Here is an 8,818-nt window from a genome sequence, read left to right on the forward strand (position 1 = left end):
TGCCATGTTGCGCTATTCAGTTTCTATATTGTTTCAGTTTCTATATCTATATTGTTGCTCTATTCAGTTTCCCAGGGGGTCGGGACGGGACTGGAGTTGGGAGGGAAAGGTGGGGGAGTCGAGGGAGAGGAGGGGGAGACAGATGGGGGTGTCTTCATTTACTGGCGGCGGGTGTCTGTCACTGAAACAGGCAGGTGAGATTTCACATCCACCTTGTGTGTGCCTCTCTCTCTCTCTCCCTCCCTCTTACACAGGCTGAGAGACTCTGCCTCTGTGAGTGTACGTCTCTTTCTCCCCCTCTCCCACACACAGTAAGACCGAGGTACTGTGCTCAGTCCATCTGTGTCTCCCACATACACAGTAAAATATGTCTCCAAATGAGCCAATTCAACCAAGGGAGGATATATATAGTGTGTGAAAAAAAAAGTTACATCATTTGTGTCACGTGTAGTTCACGATGTTCATTCAAGATTTAACGCGAAAGCTCGGGAAACGGACAAGTCACTCGCACAAATAACAGAAATGCCGAGTACCGTGGGAACTCTTTATCTACCCCCGTTATATCGTGCGAGACTCGTGCTGGACCACGACCTCTTCACTCTGGTGACATCTTGCGTCAACTCGCCCCGTGAAAAAGCCCCATTAGTTCCAGAGCCTTGTCGTATTATCCATTTTGCCGGACCAACAGAGGTCATGGCATTGGGGGGCCGAGATACCGGCCCATAAAGTTCGGCCATGGAAGTCAGTTATGGGAACGGATCTGCCGGCTCCGACCGAGCTAGAATTCCAGACTGCAGGGAGCAAATCCGATCCGCCAAACGGCCGCAGAAGTCCCAATGATATCGAGATTGGCCGCCTCTCCCAGCCTAGGTGCCACATTCTTGAAGGGACTTCCGGGGGGGTATTTCAAATGTGCTCTCATAATTGTGTCTGGATTAAAAGAAATTTGGTGTTGGACCTGTACTAATTTCCAATGCAAGCATTCAACTCTTAAACGAGTTTTCTTCCTCTAATAACTCATAAAAGCTCCCAAGTAAATAACCAGCTTGAGAAACTACAGAGCAGCTGCCACGATACAAAATTACTCTCATAATTCATCAAATGCACAACAAATAACAAAATAAAATGATCAAAGAACAATTCCAGAATTCAACAGAGCAACCAGAATGGCATCCAACTATTGGTCCCTTTATTGATTATGTGAACATGCATATGTCAAAATGTGCAGCATGATTGATACCTTTCATTTCCTTATGACAGAAGGTCTGTAGAAACAGCCCCCAGAAGAATGGAATTTAAGGAAAAGTTCTCCCCCGCGCAAAAACTCAGAGGAGCAACCTAGATGAACAGCAGCGTGCAGATAATCTTGGCATAAATCAGCTGTTGCAAGCACTACCGTATGTTTCTGAGAATTAGTGTACGGGTGATCAATGGTCGCCGTGGACTCGGTGGGCCAAAGGCCCTGTTTCCACATAGTATCTCTAAACTAAACATATCAACCCGTACATCTTTTCTAATGGTGAACATTCCTATTAGATCTTCCTATTATATATTCCTATTAGATACCTATTAGGGCAGCTCAGTGGCACAGTGGTAGATTTGCTGCCTTACAGCGTCAGAGACCCAGGTTTGATCCTGACGATGGGTGCTGTGTGTATGGAGTTTGTACTTTCTCCTCGTGACCTTCATGTTTTTCTCCGGGATCACCGGTTTCCTCCCACACTCTAAAGACATACAGGTTTATAGGCCAATTGGCTTGGTATAATTGTAAATTGTCCCTAGTGTGTGTAGGATAGTGTTAGTGTGCAGGAATCCCTGGTCGGCGTGGCCTCAGTGGGTCGAAGGGCCTGTTTCTGCGCTGTATCTCTAAACAAAAACTAAATTAAATCTCACCTAATTTACAATAATTAAAAACAATGCAAATTTTTCAAGTCTCTCACTTTAGCAACGTGCTGAAAGACAGGAGATGAGATTTAGGGGATTAGTATTTTTTTAATCCTTCATAGGCCTAATGCCCTTCATTGTGCTGAAACTTCAATTATTCTAATCCTTGCTATCAATTTTTATTTCCAAAAATAAGCTTTATTCAGAATAAAAATATATATACAAAACAAGAACTGTGCAAAAACTCTTCTGACATTCTCAGCTGCTATACATACATTCATTAGCATGGTATTTGGTAGTTTACACAGACTATCGGGGTGGGAGATTGCAACCTTCACGTGGGCCACCCTGTTTCAATGAATGCAATCAAATAATATCAAATAGAACAAGTTGTCCTACAACTTTAGGCTGTGCACGACGTACGCAAGAAGAAGACAGAACTATCATGATATCAGGCACCCTTGCCACTTTTGGGCCCTTTGGGGTGATAGCCCTTCCCTCAATTGAGGGTCGGGTCCACCATACCATGTCCAGCAGCGGAAGGACCATTGCACATTGGCCTTCATCAGTTAGAGTATTGAGTATAGACGTTGGGAAGTCATTTTGCAGTTGTATAAGACATTGGTGAGACTGCAGTTAGAATATTGTGTTCAGTTCTGGGCACCATGTTATAGGAAAGATGTCGTCAAGCTGGAAAGGGTTCAGAGAAGATTTACAAGGATGTTGCCAGGACTCGAGGGCCTGAGCTATAGGGAGAGGTTAAGCAGGTTAGGACTCTATGCCTTGAAGCACAGGAGGACGAGGGGTGATCTTATAGAGGTGTACAAAACCATGAGAGGAATAGATCGGGTAGACGCACAGAATCTCCTGCCCAGAGTAGGGGAATCAAGAATCAGAGGACATAGGTTTAAGGTGAGGGTGGAAAGACTTAATAGGAACAGTGAGGGGTTACGTTTTCACACAGAAGGTGGTGGGTGTATGGAACGAACTGCCAGAGGAGGTAGTTGCGACAGATAATATTGCAATGCTTAAGAAATATTTGGGCCGGTACATGGATAGGACACGTTTAAAGGGATATGGGCCAAACACAGGCAGGTGGGACTAGTGTAGATGGGACGTTGGTCGGTGTGGGCTAGTTGGACCGAAGGGTCTTTTTCCACACTGTATAACTCTATGACCCTAGTCCACCCCCACAGAGACTGTGGTCACCCCCACAGAGCCTCGGCATAGGCTGTACCAAGCTTCAGTGCGTCCCTCAGCATGTTTCCCTGAGGTCTGGAATTGCATCTTGTGTACCTGAGACTCTGATAGCCTTCTCAGCAGTGTCATCTCTTCTGAATGGCATTCAGATGATTTGAAACATCTTGCCTCTGGTTGGTGCTGATGAAATAATTACCCTCTTAAAAAAGCCGTGGAGGCCATCGTTTTATTTTTTCCACTACACTTCAAGACCCCTGCAGGAGATAAAAGTAAGGACTTCTCTTTAATGGCACAAGAATGACTCGGAGTACCCATGATGTGCACACCATTAGTAGAGCACAGCGACACATTTGCACGTAAAACACTGTGGTCTGATAATGATGTTTTAATGCCCATGAATGAGAGGCTAGTGGTGCAGAACAACGAGAAGATCAATATAATTTCACAAGTTGTAGGAGCAGAATTAGGCCATTCGGCCCATCAAGTCTACTCTGCTATTGAATCATGGCTGATCTACCTTTCAATCCATTCTTTTCCCGTCACCCCATACCCCTAACACCCTTACTAATCAAGAATCTGTCAATCTCCACCTTAAAACATTCTGTGGCAATGACTTCCATAGATTTGCATCCCTCCGACTAAAGTTATTCCTCCTCATCTCCTATCTAAAGTTACATCCTTTTATTCAGAGGCTATGGCCTCTGGTCCTAGACTCTCCCACTAGTAGAAACATCCTCTCCATATGCACTCAATCCAGGCCTTTCACTATTTGGTAAGTTTCAATGTGGGACCCTCTCATCCTTCTAAACTCCAGCGAGTACAGGCCGAGTGCTGTCAAACCCACATCATATCCTAAGCCATTTATTAATGGGATAATCCTCGTAAAGAATATGTCTGTCAGGGAATGTTACCAGCTGGCCCATTCCAGACTGCATGAGTATGTGCTGAGGGACTGTAGTGTAAGGGACACAATGGAAACACACTGAAGCTTAGTTTAGGTTTAGGTTTATTATTGTCACATGTATCGAGGTACAGGGAAAAGCTTTATTTTGCATGCTATCCAAACAGATCAGATAACACTATACAAAAAGACACCACTACAATGCTGAGAACTATACTTAGGATGACATAGTGATGTCGTGGTAGAGTTGATGCCTTACAGCGCCGGAGACCCAGGTTCGATCCTAATTGCATGGAGATTGCATTTTCTCCCTGTGATCGCATGGGTTTTCTCCGGGTGCTCCGGTTTCATCCCAAACTCCAAAGATATACAGGTTTATAGGTTAATTGGCTTGGTAAAATTGTAAATTGTTCCTAGTGCGTGTAGGATGGTTCGAGTGTGTGGGGATCGCTGGTTAGCACGGACTCGGTGGGCCGAAGGGTCTGTTTCCACGTCTAAACAATCTCTAAACTGAACTAAACCAAGCTAAACACACACACACACATGCACACACATGCATACACACACAAACATATATGCACACACACATATACATGCACACACACAAACATATATGCGCACGCACACACAGAGACACACAGGCACATACATATACGTGAACAAACATACACACACGCACACACATATATGCACACGCACACACATATATGCACACACTGACATACACAGATACATATATGCGCAAATAGGCACATACGCACACACACATACATACGTATCTGTACACACACACATACATATCTGTACACACACACATACGCACACAAACGATTATCAGTGCATTCTTGTGCTGCATGTGATTGAACCTTGTGGCGTTCTATAACAATGCTCGGTACCACAACCAAACAATTGTTAGCTGCTTGACTGAGAAAACTTGATCTTAACATTTCAGGAAGAGGAAGCAGAAGTCCTTGGTGAAAGAAACTAAAGAGGAACTAGCTAAACATTTCTGCCTTTTATTTTTGGATTGCAACGTAGGCACTTTGACATTTATAACCTCCCAGATACTAATGGTTAGACATGAAATACTGTGTGGTTACTGCTTCATATTGATTACTGTCCAACCTTTTCCTGCTTATGTGACCACAGCAGGGATTTGGGAAGACATATAGTAGCTTAATACACAGGTAACCTTTTGAAGCTTGACCCTGCATTTTTTATTGTTCATCGTTCTAACCTCATTATTTAGTTTTTGAGTTTAGAGATACTGGGCGGAAACAGACCCTTCCGCCCACTGAGTCTGCGCCGACCAGCGATCCCCACACACTAACACAATCCTACACACTGGGGACAATTTACTATTTTACCAAAGCCAATTAACCTGCAAACCAGCACGTCTGTGGAGTGTGGGAGGAAATCGGAACACTCGGAGCAAACCCATGCAGGTCACGGGGAGAATGTACACACTCCGTGCAGACAGCACCCGTAGACAAGGTCAAACCTGGGTCTGGCACTGTAAACAGCAACTCTACTGCTGTAGCACCTCATTATCTTGGAGGTTTAAAAAAAAGTGCTTATACAAGCTATTTTATATCAGATGGTTTATGATAAAAACAATGTAGTAAACAAACTAGCACATTTAATATCTTCTCAAAATTATATTTCACAATGTGAATAATAGCCCATAAATTTCTGGATTAATTGGGATGCTTTGATTTGCTCATGAATTTTCTTCCAGCTATTTATTTATCAATTTCATTTATTCTAACAGAGAGAACAGGAAGCTCAAAACAACAGGATGGCATAGTGAGTAGAGTTGCTGCCTTACAGCGCCAGAGACCTGGGTTTGATCATGACCATTGGTGCTGACTGTACCGACTTTGTACATTTTCTCTCTGACCTCTGAGTGCTCCAGTTTCCTCCCACACTCCAAAGACATACAAGTTTGTTGGTTAATTGACCTCAATAAAGGGGTGGGAGATTGCAACCTTCACGTGGTCCGCCCTGTTTCGACGAATGCAAGCAACCTGGTGTGCACAATCAAATAAGATCAAATAGAACAAGTTGTCCTACAACTTTAGGCTGAGAAGAAGGAGAAGGAGAAGGAGAAGGAGAAGGTGAAGGAGAAGGAGAAGGAGAAGGAGAAGGAGAAGGAGAAGGAGAAGGAGAAGGAGAAGGAAAAGGAAAAGGAAAAATAAAAGGAAAAGGAGAAGGAAAAGGAAAAGGAAATTGAAGTGGAAAAGGAAGAGTAAGAGGAAGAGAAGGAGGAGGAGGAGGAGGAGGAGGAGGAGGAGGAGGAGGAGGAGGAGGAGGAGGAGGAGGAGGAGGAGAAGGAGAAGGAGAAGGAGGAGGAGAAGGAGAAGGAGAAGAAAACATAGAACATAGAAAATAGGTGCAGGAGTAGGCCATTCGGCCCTTCGAGCCTGCAACACCATTCAATATGATCATGGAGAAGGAAAAGGAAAGGGAAAAGGGAAAAGGAAAAAGGAAAAAGGAAAAAGGAAAAAGAAAAAAGGAAAAAGGAAAAAGGTAAAAGGTAAAAGGAAAATGGAAAATGGAAAGAGGAAGAGGAAGAGGAAGAGGAGGAGGAGGAGGAGGAGGAGGAGGAGGAGGAGGAGGAGGAGGTGGAGGAGGAGGAGGAGGAGGAGGAGGAGAAGAGGAGGAAGAGGAAGAGGAAGAGGAAGAGGAAAAGGAAAAGGAAAAGGAAAAGGAAAAGGAAAAGGAAAAGGAAAAGGAAAAGGAAAAGGAAAAGGAAAAGGAAAAGGAGACGGAGAAGGAGGAGAAGGAGAAGGAGACGGAGGAGAAGGAGATGGAGGAGAAGGAGAAGGAGAAGGAGAAGGAGAAGGAGAAGGAGAAGGAGAAGGAGAAGGAGAAGGAGAAGGAGAAGGAGAAGGAGAAGGAGAAGGAGACCTCAATAACATTGTAAATTGTCCATGGTGTATAGGATAATGCTAGTGTGTACAGGGTGATCGCTGGTCAGCATGGACTAACTGGGCCAAAGAGCCTGTTTCCATGCTGTATCTCTAAAGTAAAATCTATAGTAAAAACAAGGTTTCTGTCATTGTTAATATAATTGAAGAGTTGAGGCAGACATGTGAGGCATGAGTGATGCCAAAGATGTTGGATAATGCATACAAAGAAGAATCTAACTAAATTCTTGGAAACTGGAGAAATACATTAATGGTACCAATCATCATAAATAAGGTGCAAGGTTAATGGAACAAATACAGAGAAATGAAATGACTGAATTGCTTGGGAAAATATTTAACAAGATTCACTTATTACAAGGGAAACAAAAGGCTGCATCGTGAGTTGTCAAAGTACTTTGCAGTTAAAGAACAGTTACATTATTTCTGGGTTTTTTCTTTTTATTTCAAACTCCCAGTACGTTTTATTTAAATTTATAAAAGAAAGCTTTAAGGGCCTGTCCCACTTAGTCTATTTTTTAGGCGACTACAGGCGACTAGGCTGTCGCCACATGGTCGCCAGGGTGTCACCTGTCTGGTCGTGAGTAGTCTCCTCAGTCGCCCAAAAAGTCATAGCGTCTTTCTGGTCGCCACTGGATTTTCAACATGTTGAACATTTTTCGGAGACAGACAGAGACAGTGGGTTTGACGCCAATGAGCCTAGCTTGACTTCTCCTGACGTAGGTGCTGTCGTAGTTGTCGTCAGGTTAAAGTAGGTTGTCGCCAGGAGACGTAGGTTGTTGCCGGAGCTGACTTTGTTGTTTTTGTTGTTGTTAAAGTAATGATTCTATTTCAAATTTTATGTCGAAAGGGGGTCCAGTCGCCCGTTTTTTGGCAACCTGCTACAACTGTGACAGTCGTCGTCAGTCACCTAAAACTATCCTAAGTGAGACAGGCCCTTTACTGTTCCTTCTAACAAACCATTATTCTCTCCCTGATTATCAGAATCATACTCAGAAAATTTCTGGAAGTACAAGCAGCTCAGGAGGTGTGTGCGGCTAACATTTATTTTGAGAGGACTATAATATACTAGACCAAGTGCAGACCCATTGGGTCTGTTCCCCCAATGTGTGGTTGTGGGGGGGGGGAGGCGGCATGCAGCGTCACACACACTAACTATCCCCCCCCCCCCCTCCCCCCCGCACTCACGCTAATTACCCCACTTGATATTATATTAATATTATAAATTTGCTCCTTTTACCCCATAAACACCCTATCTACTGACGCATAGCCCCCAACTTGCAGTCACACCTAGACAGGGGGGGGGGGGTAGAGAGTGAGGGCAGAGAGAGAAGGGGCAGAGACAGAGAGAGAGACAGAAACAGAGTGAGGGGCAAGAGGGAGAGGATGGTGGAGAGGAGGAGAAGAGGGAGGGTGGGTGAGGGGGAAATGTGGGGGAGGAGGGGAGGAGAGAGAGAGGGTGAGAGTGAGGGGGAGAGAGAGGGGGGGTGCTGAGGGGGGTGAGGGGGAGAGGTGGGGAGCAGGGAGGGGGAGGTAGGGGGGAGGGTGGAGGGAAGAGGGTAGGTGGTGTGGAGGGGAGGGGGTTTGGAGGGGAGGGAGGGAGGGTGGAGGAGGGGAGAGAGAAGGGAGGGGAGGAGGAGAGAGGGGAGGAGGAGAGAGGGGGGGAGGAGAGAGGGGGGAGGAGAGGGGGGAGAGAGGGGGGGAGAGAGGGGGAGGGGGAGAGAGGGGAAAGAGGGGGAGAGAGAGGGTGTGCTGAGAGGGGAGGGGGAGAGGGGGGTAGAGGAAAAGGGGGGGAGAACCTAAAAAACATTTTAGAACCAAAAAAGACACATTCTGCAAGCATTGTGGAACCAAAAGAGACACTTTTTGCAAATATTTTAGAACCAATAGACACTTTTTGCAAACA

General features: G+C 45.1%; 1 long non-coding RNA gene across 1 annotated transcript; it reads left to right on the plus strand.

Annotated features, from left to right (window-relative positions):
- Positions 1–7,632: 7,632 nt before the first annotated feature.
- LOC116978787 lies at positions 7,633–7,810 on the plus strand. Its single transcript, XR_004413552.1, has 2 exons — positions 7,633–7,670; positions 7,701–7,810. It is a non-coding gene; the product is annotated as an uncharacterized LOC116978787 (long non-coding RNA).
- The last annotated feature ends 1,008 nt before the right edge of the window (positions 7,811–8,818 follow it).

The sequence above is a fragment of the Amblyraja radiata genome, chromosome 11 (genome assembly GCF_010909765.2).
Source record: "Amblyraja radiata isolate CabotCenter1 chromosome 11, sAmbRad1.1.pri, whole genome shotgun sequence".
In the NCBI taxonomy this organism is placed as follows: Eukaryota; Metazoa; Chordata; class Chondrichthyes; order Rajiformes; family Rajidae; genus Amblyraja; species Amblyraja radiata.